This window comes from Arachis hypogaea, chromosome 1, assembly GCF_003086295.3.
Source record: "Arachis hypogaea cultivar Tifrunner chromosome 1, arahy.Tifrunner.gnm2.J5K5, whole genome shotgun sequence".
Lineage (NCBI taxonomy): Eukaryota > Viridiplantae > Streptophyta > Magnoliopsida > Fabales > Fabaceae > Arachis > Arachis hypogaea.
The window spans coordinates 26,175,674-26,190,870 of NC_092036.1; positions in this window are offsets into that span (position 1 = coordinate 26,175,674).

The window sequence follows — 15,197 nt, forward strand, 5'->3', positions numbered from 1 at the left end:
GAATAAATAATGAAAACCACCCAAAATTAAAAAAATTCTATTCAGTTATTTCACATCAAATTTTAATATTCAAATCTCCCAATTTCAAATTTTAAAAAAATCCATTAGTTATTCTAAAAAAGTAACCATCCCAAACCTTAATTTACTAAAGCATTTCACTCAAATACCCTCTTCTTTCTCAATTGGCTGCCACCCCACCTTCATCAATAATCATTCCACTTCACTCCTAGTAAAAATAATCATCTATTTAAGGATAAAAATAATCATCCGCATACATAATATATTGAACATCTAACATTTTTTAATTATATATAACTAAACCCAATCCAATCAAATTAATCATCCACATAAGAATTAAAATAATCATCCACATAAGAATTAAAATAATCATTTACATACCTACTAAAATGGTTATCCTAAACTGGCCATTAAAATAGAAGAAGATGAATGAACAGAAGAAGCAACCATGATCAAACTAGCTGCGGGGAAGGCTGCACGGCCGGCGGTGGGCTGGTGCAGCACGATTGGACGTTCGCGGAGAGGCTGGGCGGCGGCGGGTAACAATGTTGACATCGTACCATATGCAAGGTTGCGAAAACCGGACCGATCATCAAATCGGTCAAGTGACTGGTTCAATAGTTCAATGGTTCAACCGGAGTTGAACCGTGGTTGAACCAGTTTAATTAAATATAGAGTAAAGTTATAAAAAATTTTAATACATAATTTTAAAAATTTAAATTCAATAATTTTTAAACTAATAAGATTCAAAATTTAACAATTTCACAAAATGAACAATACATATTTTATCATTAAAAGGTCATAAACAACTTCAAATATCAAAGTTTATAACTAAAGAATTGTTATTGTTAATTCTGGTCTAAGAATCTCTGAGTTGTTAGGACAGTTTTTTCCTTTCCTCATATATATCAATTGTGCACAGTGAATATCATAATGCAATACAATCTCTCTATTCAGTCTCCTTTCACATTCATCTTCCTTATACAATCCATCAAACCAAGCTCAATGTAACTTCTTCATGAATTGAATCCTTTAGTTTAACAATAATTTCATCATCTAATGAGACCTCATGAAATGAACTGAATTCTATTTGAATCTGAATTTATAATTAACCAGTTCTAAGAGAAAAAACTGAATTTAAATTCTAGAGCAACAGAACTAACCAAGCTCACATCTTTAGCAGCAACTACTAATAATTCATTATAATTATGCAAAAACCCTAAGCTAGATAGAATTGAATTTGCGTAAAAAAGTAGAAAACGGAAGAAGCAGAACCTTTGTGAGCTTGGCATTGAGCAGAATTCTAAAATCGAACCTAGATCGAATTTATTCAACATTACAGAATGATTAATCATATAATTAATAAAATAAAAAAAATTAAAAACCGGAACAAGAACCCCGAAGAACTCTGCATCTGAAGAACATCAACCTACTTCAAATCTGTCCTAAATTCATCACTAAATAAAAATTTAATTGAAAAACATCAAAAACCAAAAAACTCAAAATAAAAACTCAAAAGGATTGAAAAAGTTAACAACCGAACAAGAGAATTTATTCAACATTACAGAATGATTAATCATATAATAAACAAAATAAAAAATATAAAAAATAGAACAAGAGAGCAGAAGAACTCTACATCTAAAGAATATGAACCTACTTTAAATCTACCCTAAATTCTTCACTGAATAAAAAATTAATTGAAAAAAGAGTAAAAAACCACAGTACTCAAAACAAAAACTCAAAAAGGTTGAAAAAATGAAAAACAGAAGAGCAAAAGAAGAGCCAGAAACCAAAAACTAACCTCAAGAGAATAAAAGACCAGAGCCAGACGACCTCTCTTTGGTGACAGTGACTATAACAAGCTGACGACCCGCGACGGTGAGGCGACGACCCGCGACAATGGCGCTTGGCTCCAGTGTCTGTTTCGTTTGATAGTGGCGGTTGTCCTTCATAGGCAGAAGCTCGAAGAGATTAGGGTTAGGAGTGGGAGGTGACCAGATCCAGGTGTCTTTCGAAGAGATTAGGGATTTAGGGTTGGAAAGTGGCTGTAATGCATTCTTCATCCTTCTTTTCTTTTTTTTAAGCCAAACGACGCTGTTTCGTTACCTGGAGGGGGGAACTGGTGTAGAACCTATGCATAATTACTCAAGAGGGGGGGTGAATTGAGTATTGCAACAACAATGAATCTTTTTACGAAAGTTAAAGACAATATACAAAAGTGTTATTGTACTAGTATTTTTCCAAGAGCTTAACTCAATTGCTAAGCATTTATAAGGAGCTTTTACTTTCCAATAGACACCAACTCAAATAAATTGATCAAGCTTTTCACCAATCGGACTTAAGCCACTCCTTAAGTACTTACGAAGCTACTTTACGATCACAATTTATTTGCTTAAAGGTAAAAGACAATAATATTGAAGAGATGAGTTTAGAGAGATGCAAACGCTATTTAGAGTGGTTCGGCACAATCCTTGTCCTACGTCCACTTTCTTTCTCAATCGCAATTGAGAAGTTCCACTATTGCCAAGCTTCAAGGTGCTCGCGCAAAACCTTTTACAATCTGAGTCCTTAGTTTCTAACACCTCACGGTATATGATCACCACTCGTATACTAACCCACTCCACTTAGAGATACCTTCTCTAAGTTTGCCTTGAGTACTTAGTATACCTCTTTGGTATCCTCACCGACTATAGTGTTTATAACTCTTGACTCAACCTTGGAGATCACACTCCAATTTACAAGGTGTACAAGAAAACAATTCTCAAAGAATTGTTGAGATGAAATGAGTACTCTCTAGAAGAGTGTATGATTACAAGTTTAGCACTATTGAACCAATTGATATTGCTCTCACAAATTGTGTATTATATCACTTTAAAAAAGTGTAGAATGAAAGAATATGACACGATAGCTTTCAAATACTCAAAATTAGTGAAATAAGGCTTCAATCCATCTATTTATAGATTCCCCAAACCTTAGAAACGTTGGGGAATTAATGGGATGAAGCCTTTATGTCAAAACTAGCCGTTTTTTATGTTTTTGAATTATTTGCATCGATGCATAACACTTTGCATCGATGCAAATGTGTCTTTGACGCTGAAATTTGAATTTTCAGCTAGGTTGCATCGATGCAAACATCTTTGCATCGATGCAACAAGTCGTTGCATGCTTTGCATCGATGCAAGATGAGTGTGCATCGATGCAAACCTTAAAGAATGGCTTAAAATCACTTCAAAATGCTTAGGATTGATCTCAAACTTGTTGGAGTCAATTCCTATGCTTTTGTACCTTTGAAAACAAGTTTTAAACCATTTGGCTAGCATCGAATTGCAAGATGTGCATATGATATGATAATCAAAACATTTTGTGAGTGTGTGTTGAGAGATTTAGCAATTGGTTCTTAACAAGAAGTTACCTAAGTCCTAAGACACTATACTTGTCTTCAAATGTTGTGGACTTGAGTTTCTTGTTGTTGTTGTGTTGCTTTCAACTCTTCATGCTTGTTCATTCAAGTTGTTTGTTGGTTTGTCTTTTCATGTCGTTTGTTGGTTTGTCATTCATCAAAACCTACGAATACAAACTTCGCATACAAGCAACATGATTTACAATTTCCCCCTTTTTGATAATGACAAACCAATTTTGAGGATATGTATTTATAAATGATTTTGAAAGCAACAATAATGCACTTTGTTTTATAGAAAGCTTTGGAGAAGACTTCACAAAAAAAAATTTGCAGGAGTTCCCCCTAAATATGTGCATTTGTTCCCTTAAAGGGCGTTTATCAAAGAAAACGATTTAGATATCAAAGTTTTTGCTTAGCGGAAGTCTTTTTGAAATCATTGTTTTGCAAACTTATTTCTTCTTTTCAAATCCTCAAACTTCTTCTTTTTCAAAAGTTCAAAACTTTTTCAAAAGTTCAAAACTGCAAATATCCTCAAACTTCTCTTCCCCCTTTTGACATTATCAAAAAGAAAGGAGTTTGAAATGTGTCATAGAAGCATGCATAAAACAATGAATTTTTTTTTTTTGGGTTCAATTTCTCTATTAATCTCAAGGATGAGATATTCCCCCTTTCAAAAAGAATTTGATTTCCTCTTTTTATATATAACAAGCATGCATAATTCCCCCTAAAGAAGTGAAATATATCAAAGCATGCACATTAACTTAAAATAGGGGTACCAAGCCAATTTTGAGTTATTCACCAAACAAGCATACAAGCATTAATCATTTAAACAAAATTATGAAGGAAATATCAAAGTATTTAAACCATAATAGAAATCCTTAGCTTACTAGGAGTTAGTTTAACAATTCAAATAATCAAATAAATATAAAGCAATAAAAAGTGACTTGATGAAGAGGAGACAATCAATCTTGGTCTTCATCATCATCATTATCCTCTTCATACGGTAGGTGGATGCCGAAATGCTCATATAAGTCATCAATAAAACGTGGGGTTTTGTTGCTCAAAAATGCCAAATTCACGTGTTTTTGTGCAATTTGGTCGAGTTTGCATCGATGCAATAGGCTTTGCATCGATGCACATAGCACGTCGTGTGCTTTGCATCGATGCAGAGCTTGGTTGCATCGATGCAACATACATCATTTTGCCCAAAATCACCAAATTTTCATCCTTTGGTGGTTCTTTCTTCAATCCTTTGAGTTTCATCATGTATATACTCACTTAAACTATGATAAACTTCAATTTGTTGATCCTCCATTGTTTATAATCTTCAAATTCTTCAATCTACCTCAAGATTAATCACTCATTCATCAACTCATAAACCTACAAAACAATGGCTAATTGGATATCTCCAATGCTTAAGTTAGTAAGAGATACAAAAAAAATAGCAATATGAATACAATGAATTCAAACAAATCATATTAGATTAGAATCCAAGATACCAAGTTCATTTCGGATGTTAAAAAAACTTTCTTTACATAAAGGTTTAGTGAAGATGTCCGCTAGTTGTTTACTAGTTTCGACAAATTCAATAACCACATCACCCTTTTCAACATGGTCTCTTATGAAGTGATGTCTAATCTCAATATGCTTGGTTCTTGAATGTTGAACCGGATTCTTGGTTAAATTTATTGCACTAGTATTATCACATTTGATAGGAATGTGATCAAGCATGAGTCCATAATCCATAAGTTGTTGTTTCATCCATAAAATTTGGGCGCAACAACTACCGGCGGCTACATACTCGGCTTCGGCGGTAGACAAGGCTACACTTACTTGTTTCTTACTATGCCATGAAACAAGAGAGTTTCCTAGCAAGTGACAAGTGCCGCTAGTGCTTTTCCTATCCAATTTGCAACTGGAAAAATCGGAATCGGAATAACCAATCAAATCACAAGTGGATCCTTTCGGATACCACAATCCAACATTTAATGTTCCTATGAGATACTTCATAATCCTTTTTACCGCACTTAAGTGAGATTCCTTAGGATTAGCTTGGTATCTCGCACACATGCATACACTAAACATGATATCTGGCCTACTTGCCGTTAGATAAAGTAATGATCCTATCATGCCTCTATACTTCTTTACATCTATGCTTTTACCTTGTTCATCTTTGTCAAGGTAGCAAGTAGTGCTCATTGGTGTGTCCATTGCCTTAGCATTGTCCATTCCAAATCTTTTGAGCAGTTCCTTGCAATATTTGGTTTGGCTAACGAAAGTTCCTTCTTTTCCTTGTTTGATTTGCAGACCAAGGAAGAAGTTGAGTTCGCCCATCATGGACATTTCAAATTCACTTTGCATGAGGTTTGAGAAAAACTTGCAAAGTGATTCGTTAGTTGAACCAAATATTATGTCATCGACATAAACTTGTACCAAAAGGATATTTTTGTTTTCAATCAAGATAAATAAAGTTGTATCAACCTTCCCTCTTCTAAAACCCTTTTCTATTAAAAACTTGCTCAAACATTCATACCAAGCTCTTGGAGCTTGTTTAAGACCATAAAGAGCTTTCTTGAGTTTAAAAACATGATTAGGATTTTCATAATCCTCAAAACCGGGAGGTTGTTCAACATATACTTCTTCTTTAATGAAACCATTAAGAAAGGCACTCTTAACATCCATTTGATAAAGTTTGAAGTTATAAGAGGATGCAAAAGCAAGTAGCATCCTAATTGCTTCTAATCTAGCTACAGGAGCATAAGTTTCGTCATAATCAATGCCTTCCTCTTGATTATAACCTTTAGCTACTAATCTAGCTTTGTTTCTAACAATTGTACCATTTTCATCGAGTTTATTTCTAAAAACCCATTTTGTTCCTACAATTGTTTGATTACTTGGTTTAGGCACCAATTCCCAAACGTCATTTCGTTTGAATTGGTTAAGCTCCTCTTGCATTGCCATAGCCCAATGTTCATCATCAATTGCGGACTCAATGGTAGATGGTTCAATTTGAGAAACAAAAGCACTATATGCAAATAAATTTCTAAAAGTGGATCGAGTTGTTACCCCTTTCGAAATATCACCAATGACGTTGTCTAGAGGATGATCCTTTGAAGTACGCCAATCCTTTGGAAGTGCATTTATTTGTGCTTGTGATGGTTCAATTTCTTCAACTTGAACACTATCCTTTGTTGAGCTTGTAGAGGCTTCATTTAAATCTTTTTCTTTGTCTTCACCATTCAAATTTAGTGAATCAAAGTTTTCTACATTTTCATCAAAATCTTTTCTAGCACAACAACGGTTAGTTTCATCAAAGGCGACATGAATACTTTCTTCCATAGTCATGATGCGTTTATTATATACTCTAAAAGCTTTGCTAGTTAAAGAGTAGCCTAAGAAGATTCCTTCATCAGCCTTAGCATCAAATTTGCCTAAGTTATCTTTTCCATTATTTAGAATAAAGCATTTACAACCAAAGACGTGAAGGTGGGAAATATTTGGCTTTCTTCCTTTGTACAATTCGTACGGTGTTTTCTTAAGAATAGGTCGAATGATAATCCTATTCATAACATAACACGCGGTACTAACCGCATCCGCCCAAAAGTACTTAGGAATATTAGCCTCATTGAGCATAGTTCTCGCCATTTCTTCTAAATGACGATTTTTCCTTTCAACCACACCATTTTGTTGTGGTGTTCTAGGAGAGGAAAAATTATGCTCAATGCCATTTTCTTCACAAAAAGTTTCAAAAAGATTGTTTTCAAATTCTCCACCATGATCACTTCTAATAGATGATATATGCAAATTCTTTTCATTTTGAATAACTTTGGCTAATCTTTTGAATGCTCGAAATGCATCACTCTTGTTTGCTAGGAACAAGGTCCATGTAAATCGAGAGTAATCATCAACAATAACTAAAGCATAGTAATTGCCACCAAAGCTCATAGTCCTAGAAGGACCAAATAAATCCATGTGCAAAAGTTGTAATGGCCTTGTTGTTGAAACAATGTTTTTGGATTTAAAAGAGGCCTTTACTTGTTTTCCCTTTTGACATGCGTCACAAAGGACGTCTTTTTCAAAACGTAGCTTTGGTAAGCCAATTACTAACTCTTTAGAGACCAACTTGTTAAGATGGTCCATGTTAGCATGAGCTACTCTACGATGTCATAGCCAAGTTTCATCTTTTTTTACTAACAAGGCATTTCACATCATTTGAGGAAACTTCATTTAGATTAATCATGTATACATTGTCAACACGGTGCCCAATTAGCACAATTTCATTAGTGTCTTGCCTTTTTATCAAACAACATTTTGAATCAAAGGTGACTAAGTTTCCTTTGTCACAAAGTTGGCTAACACTAATGAGATTATGTTTGAGACCTTTGACAAGTATAACATTATCTATGGAGGTAGAAGGATTTTTACCAACTTTTCCAACGCCGATTACTTTGCCGGTGTTGTTGTCTCCATAGATCACGTTTCCTCCGTTTGTAGGCTCTATTGCGGTGAACTTTGATTCATCGCCGGTCATGTGTTTGGAGCATCCACTATCAACATACCAATTTGTATCCTTAGCTCCAACACGTACCTTTTCTTCGCTTGCCATTAAGCAAAGATTTGCAACCTCGTCGTTATCGGAGTCGGATTCATCCTCGTTCTCCGATGATATGTATGCTTTCTCCTTCTTCTTAAATTTCTTGTTTTTGTCCTCCTTTTGAAGTTTTGGACAATTGGGTTTGATGTGTCCAACTTCTCCACACTCATAGCATTTTGGTACCTTTGTTTTGCTCTTGAAGTTTTTCTTCATTGCAAACTTATTGAATCTTTTTAATAAGAGTGCAAATTCTTCATCTCCTTCTTCTTCATTATCATCACTCTCTTCTTGCAGTGATGTTGTTTTAAGGGCGAGACTTTTCTTCTTGCTTTCTTCACCTTTTTGTCTATTTAGCATAGTCATTTCATAGGTGAGAAGATTACCTCGTAGTTGATCAAATGTAAGTTGATCATAGAGCCTTCCTTCCACAATGGCGTTCACTTTGGAGTTCCATTTTGGTGTAAGGCTTGTAAGCACCTTGGTCACAATTTGTTTATCATTGTATTTTGTGCCAAGCATGCTTAGATTGTTGAAGATCTTCGAGAGTCTTTCAAGAGCTTCTTCAATGCTCTCTTCATCTTTCATTTTAAAATTTTCCCATTCATGAACCAACATAAATACCTTTGATTCTTTAACGTGGTCGGTTCCTTCGTAAGTGATTTGGAGTTTATCCCAAATCTCTTTAGCGGTGTCACATGTAGAGATCTTCATATAATCATGCTCGTTAAGTGCACAATGAATGAAGTTGATGGCTTTATCATTCATTGCCACTTTCTTCCAATCATCGTCACTATATTCATCTTCTCCTTTCGGTACTTGCTTTGAGACGGAGACTTCTCCTTCTTTAGCGCTTGTTGTCTTTGTTGGAATGTGATTTCCATTCTCAATCACTTTCCAAATTCTCACATCTTGAGAACGGATCCAAATTCTCATCTTATTTTTCCAATAAGAGTAATTTGTTCTGCTAAAAAGAGGAGGTCTAGCGGTTGAGTTACCTTCGCTAGTGTTGTTGTTGTTAAAGCCTGTGCTTGCCATGATCTTTTCCCTTAAACGGTTAAGTCTTTCAAAGGGTTAAGCTCTGATGCCACTTGTAGAACCTATGCACAATTACTCAAGAGGGGGGGTGAATTGAGTATTGCAACAACAATGAATCTTTTTACGAAAGTTAAAGACAATATACAAAAGTGTTATTGTACTAGTATTTTTCCAAGAGCTTAACTCAATTGCTAAGCATTTATAAGGAGCTTTTACTTTTCAATAGACACCAACTCAAATAAATTGATCAAGCTTTTCACCAATCGGACTTAAGCCACTCCTTAAGTACTTACGAAGCTACTTTACGATCACAATTTATTTGCTTAAAGGTAAAAGACAATAATATTGAAGAGATGAGTTTAGAGAGATGCAAACGCTATTTAGAGTGGTTCGGCACAATCCTTGTCCTACGTCCACTTTCTTTCTCAATCGCAATTGAGAAGTTCCACTATTGCCAAGCTTCAAGGTGCTCGCGCAAAACCTTTTACAATCCGAGTCCTTAGTTTCTAACACCTCACGGTATATGATCACCACTCGTATACTAACCCACTCCACTTAGAGATACCTTCTCTAAGATTTGCCTTGAGTACTTAGTATACCTCTTTGGTATCCTCACCGACTATAGTGTTTATAACTCTTGACTCAACCTTGGAGATCACACTCCAATTTACAAGGTGTACAAGAAAACAATTCTCAAAGAATTGTTGAGATGAAATGAGTACTCTCTAGAAGAGTGTATGATTACAAGTTTAGCACTATTGAACCAATTGATATTGCTCTCACAAATTGTGTATTATATCACTTTAAAAAAGTGTAGAATGAAAGAATATGACACGATAGTTTTCAAATACTCAAAATTAGTGAAATAAGGCTTCAATCCATCTATTTATAGATTCCCCAAACCTTAGAAACGTTGGGGAATTAATGGGATGAAGCCTTTATGTCAAAACTAGCCGTTTTTTATGTTTTTGAATTATTTGCATCGATGCATAACACTTTGCATCGATGCAAATGTGTCTTTGACGCTGAAATTTGAATTTTCAGCTAGGTTGCATCGATGCAAACATCTTTGCATCGATGCAACAAGTCGTTGCATGCTTTGCATCGATGCAAGATGAGTGTGCATCGATGCAAACCTTAAAGAATGGCTTAAAATCACTTCAAAATGCTTAGGATTGATCTCAAACTTGTTGGAGTCAATTCCTATGCTTTTGTACCTTTGAAAACAAGTTTTAAACCATTTGGCTAGCATCGAATTGCAAGATGTGCATATGATATGATAATCAAAATATTTTGTGAGTGTGTGTTGAGAGATTTAGCAATTGGTTCTTAACAAGAAGTTACCTAAGTCCTAAGACACTATACTTGTCTTCAAATGTTGTGGACTTGAGTTTCTTGTTGTTGTTGTGTTGCTTTCAACTCTTCATGCTTGTTCATTCAAGTTGTTTGTTGGTTTGTCTTTTCATGTCGTTTGTTGGTTTGTCATTCATCAAAACCTACAAATACAAACTTCGCATACAAGCAACATGATTTACAACTGGTGCCTGCTGAAACCTGGCCGGTTCGCCTGGTTCTCCAGTTTTTTGCAAGGCGATTTTACAGGTGGAACGGACTGGCTAGGTAATCGGTTTTTGGTTAACCCGGTTAAACCAGCCGGTCCGTTTCGGTTTTTAGAACATTGACCATATGTATCATGAGTGACACATGAAGATGGTGCAAAAGATCCTCCTTCCCCATATGAACATTCCATATCGGCTTCCCACCGATTTCCTTGGCTCAATTAATTTCCTATTCACTAGCCTTCAGCAACGGCACCCTCCCCCACCTACAATACAACATTTGGGGTCTATGGCCACAGTTTTTTTGTCACGGTAAAAAACTGTGACTATAGACCCTCTATGGTCACAGTTTTTTAGGGTGACAAAAAAAAGCTATGGTCACGGTTTTTTTGGAAAGGGTGACCATAGAGCACCTATGGTCACAGTTTTTTAAAAAAGGGTGGCCTAAAAGGGTCTATGGTCACGGTTTTGACCACAAACCACATTCATCAGGAATTTGGGTGCATACTTAAGAGAGATTAGAAAACCATGTGCATTGATATGTTATGTTTATTTTTATTTTCATATTAAAAAAAGAAAGAAAATTGCAATATAAAGGGACAAAAATTTCCCCAGTATTAAGTTTAATAAAAGATCAATGCATATGTGGTAAGAAATTAAAGAAAAATATGATACATGAGTATGTGATGCAAAAGTGGGAATTTTGGGTAGCTAGGCATGATTTTAGAGTTATATAGAGTATGTGTATGTTATGTGAGAACTTAGGTTAGTCAAGGATTCATGTTATAGCTCACTTGGCCATACATATACCCTCACCTTTACCTTAGCCCCATTACAACCTTGGAAAGATCTCATGATATTTGCATTGGTATACTAAACAATGTTGATTGGTTAGATGAAGAACAAAGTTTTAGAAAGCATGACTAGAGAAGAGTAGAATGATTGACCCTAGACACTTGAGAGACTAGAATGAATATACAAATCCAGTGAGGGTTCAATGGCTCATTTCCATACGTCCATATTTGACCATTGCTTGTCGTGCAAGTTTGTAAACTCTTCTGATTAACTCAACTCAATTGTGAATGTGTATTGATGTGATTTAGTCCTTGATTGTGCATCTATGATTTCTTGAAAATTTTACTCAATTTGACCACATGCATGCTTATATATATATAGATAGATAGCAATTAAAACAGCATGATGCATGTAGGTAGCTCACATTTAAATAGGTTGCATTGCATAAGTTCCACCATTCTGCCTTCACTCTTTTATAGTTGCTCTTGAGCTTAGCATGAGGACATGCTAATGTTTAAGTGTGGAGAGATTGATAAACCACTATTTTATGGTTTATCCTGTGCTAATTTAAGTGGTTTTTATCGATTCTTTGCACACTTATTCATATAATTTGCATGGTTTTACACATCCTTCCTAATTCTGTGACATAATTGAAAACATGTTTCCTATGCCTTTAAACTGTCAATTTTAATTATCCTTTATTACCATTCGATGCCGTAATTTGTATGTTGAGTACTTTCAGAAATGACTTAGACGATGGAAAGGGAACATGCAAAAGTAGAAGGAACGTGCGAAAATAAAGTTTTGAGAAGCCACGCCTACGCGTGCCTAGCGCAGAAGACAAGCGACGCGTACGCATGACAATGAATTTCGCCAAACGACACGCATGATCTACGCGTACGCGTGATATGCGTCACATGCAGAAAATGCAAAAAGCGCTGGGAGCGATTTTTGGGCTCCTTTTTCGCCCAATTCCAAGCCCGAGAACACAGAATAGAAGCTGCAGAGTGGGAGAATCAAGGAGGGGGAATCATCCACACATAATTTTAGGTTTTAGATGTAGTTTCTAGAGAGAGAGAGGCTCTCTCCTCTCTCTAGGTTTTAGGATTTCTCTTAGGTTTAGGTTTATTTCTTCCCAATTCCAGGTTCAATGTTCCTTTAGTTTAGTTTCTCTTCTACTTTTATTTATTCTAGTATTTGTGTTCATCTATTATTCTTGTTAATTTCTCTATTTTTCCAATTTAGTTTATGAATTCTCATGTTAGATTTGATTTTCTATTTAATGCAATTTGAGGTATTTTATATTTGTGATTGTTTTCTTCAATTTATGTTATTTATGCTTGAAGTTGGTTGTTTGGATTTTATTCTCTTTTGTTGCTTTTCTATGCTTTGGTGTTTGGTGCGTTTGGGAATCGGCTAAGGTATGATTTCGATTTCCTTTATGTAATATGTAATGATCATGGACACTTAGGCAAGTTGACCCTAAGATAGGATTGAATGTTGTGGGGGTATGAGTAATTATATGTGAATTGATGTTAATTGTTGGTGTATGGAATTATTGTGGATGATGATGAGTTAATGTAGAATTTTATGGTGGGTTGGAATAAAGGATATTAATGATTATGATGTTTGATGACATATAATGATGATGATATTTGATTGTTGGTTGTTGTGGTTGTTGAGGATTATTGGATATCATTGGTGTTAATGAGCTTTATGATGGATTTGGTTAATTATGGATAGGGTTTGATAATGATTATTGGAATTTATGAGGGTTTATTTTGGTATTTTGAGGTTGTGGTTGATTGATTATGATTATGAGTGTGGAATTATGATTAAGAAGGAAATTATGGATTTGATAGTGAAATATGGTATAATGGTTGAATAATTTAAGTGAAGTTGAGAAGAATTATATGAAGAGGTAATGTGCTATGTGTGGTGGTGGATTATGAAGATTTGGTAGATTTTGATTTGGTTTTGGTTTGAAAGTTGGTTAAATTGAGATTGTGTGGTTTTTGGGTAAAAATGGATTTTTTGTGATCTTTGTCTGATCATAACTTTTGCCTCGGTTTTCAAAATTTGTTGAAATTAGATTAGAATTAAACATTATTGAAAACCTTTTGATTCGATATAAAGTTTGCAAAATTTGGAATTTTCTAGAGGAAGTTATGATCATTCAAAGTAGGAGTTGAAAAACTGAAATTCTACAAGGTTGCAGAATTCAAGATTTTCTGATATGTGCGGACACACAGCCTTGTGCGCACGCACAACTCTGCGAAAATCATGGTCTGTGTGGATGCACAGACCTGTGCGCACGCACATGCAGAGGCAGACATTCTGCTTGCAGTGCCAGCACAACTTGTGCGCGTGAACATCAAGGAGAAATTGCAACCTGTGCGTACGCACAGACTTGTGCGCACGCACACTTTGGGAAGGCCAGTCTGTTGGAGGCGCTAGCACACCTTGTGCGAGCGCACAAACCTTATAAAATTTTGTACTTGTGCGTACGCACATCCCTGTGCGTACGCACACTTTGAAAATATTCCTGGGCGTGCGCACGCACATCCCTGTGCATTCGCACACACCCTATTTCACAAATTTAAGTTTTGTTTTCAACTATTTCACCTTCCCAACAAGGTTGTAAGCTTCTATAACACCACTTTAAGATTCTTGGGCTTATCTTTGAGTATTGAAATATGGGGGAAGATCTTAGGAGAGTTTATTTGGGTTTTTAATTAAAAGTTTAGCGAACGGAGGCTTAGGTTTCTGGTGTATTGAGGATGAGTTTGGTTGAGAGAGAAGGAAGAATAGTGAACTTGATGATTACGAACGACAAATTGAGAAAGTGAGGAATTGAGGGATTCAGAATGGAGAATCATGAATTAATGATGGTTGTGATGAGTCAAGGACTCGAAGAGAAATGATGATCTTGATGGATGTTGAGAGTGTGCCAGGCACTATATCCTTGGGTTAAGTACGATGAGAACTTAAAGAGGAATGATGATCTTGTTGAATGAGAAAAGTGTGCCAGGCACTATATCCTTGGGTTAAGTATGATTGTGTGCAGGGTATTATGTCCATGGGATTGAATTATGATTGATAATCTTTTCTGCTGCAAGAGTGTGCCATGCACTATATCCTTGGGTTATGCATGCAAGTGTGCTCGGCACTATATCAGTGGGTGAATAGGGTGTGCCCGGCACCATAACCGTGGGTAAGTAGAGTGTGCCCAGCACTATATCCGTCGGTGCAACAGAAAAGCTACATCTGAAAGGATGTGTCGGGTTGGCATTTATAGACCGACAAGTGATATCACGAGCCAAATAGGGTAGACATTCATTATACGCATTTTCTATATGCTTGCTTGCTTTGCTTACTTGAGTTTGCCTAATTGTATAACATGCCTAATTGCTTCTTGAACTCTTTGCTGTAGATGAATATTATCTGTGTTTTATTTGCTTGCATTAATTGTGTTTGACTGGTGCTTAGGAGGTTAGGTAGGCGGTGGCGATGGGATCGTACGGAGGTTAGGTTGACGAAGGCTATGGGATACAGTGGTGTGATTAGTATTAGTTAGAACTCCCCTAAGTTAGATATCCCGGTTTATGGTTTAAGTTCCTTATTTATTTATATAATTAAGCTTGAATATCCGTATGTGATGTGGAGTTCTAGGATTGCCTTCGGCGTCCCGGGGCCTTACATCTTACATCATTGGGCACTGTTACCATACTGTGAACCTCCGGTACTCATTCCATACTTTGTTGTTATTTTTCAGATGCATGTCGTAATCTACTTC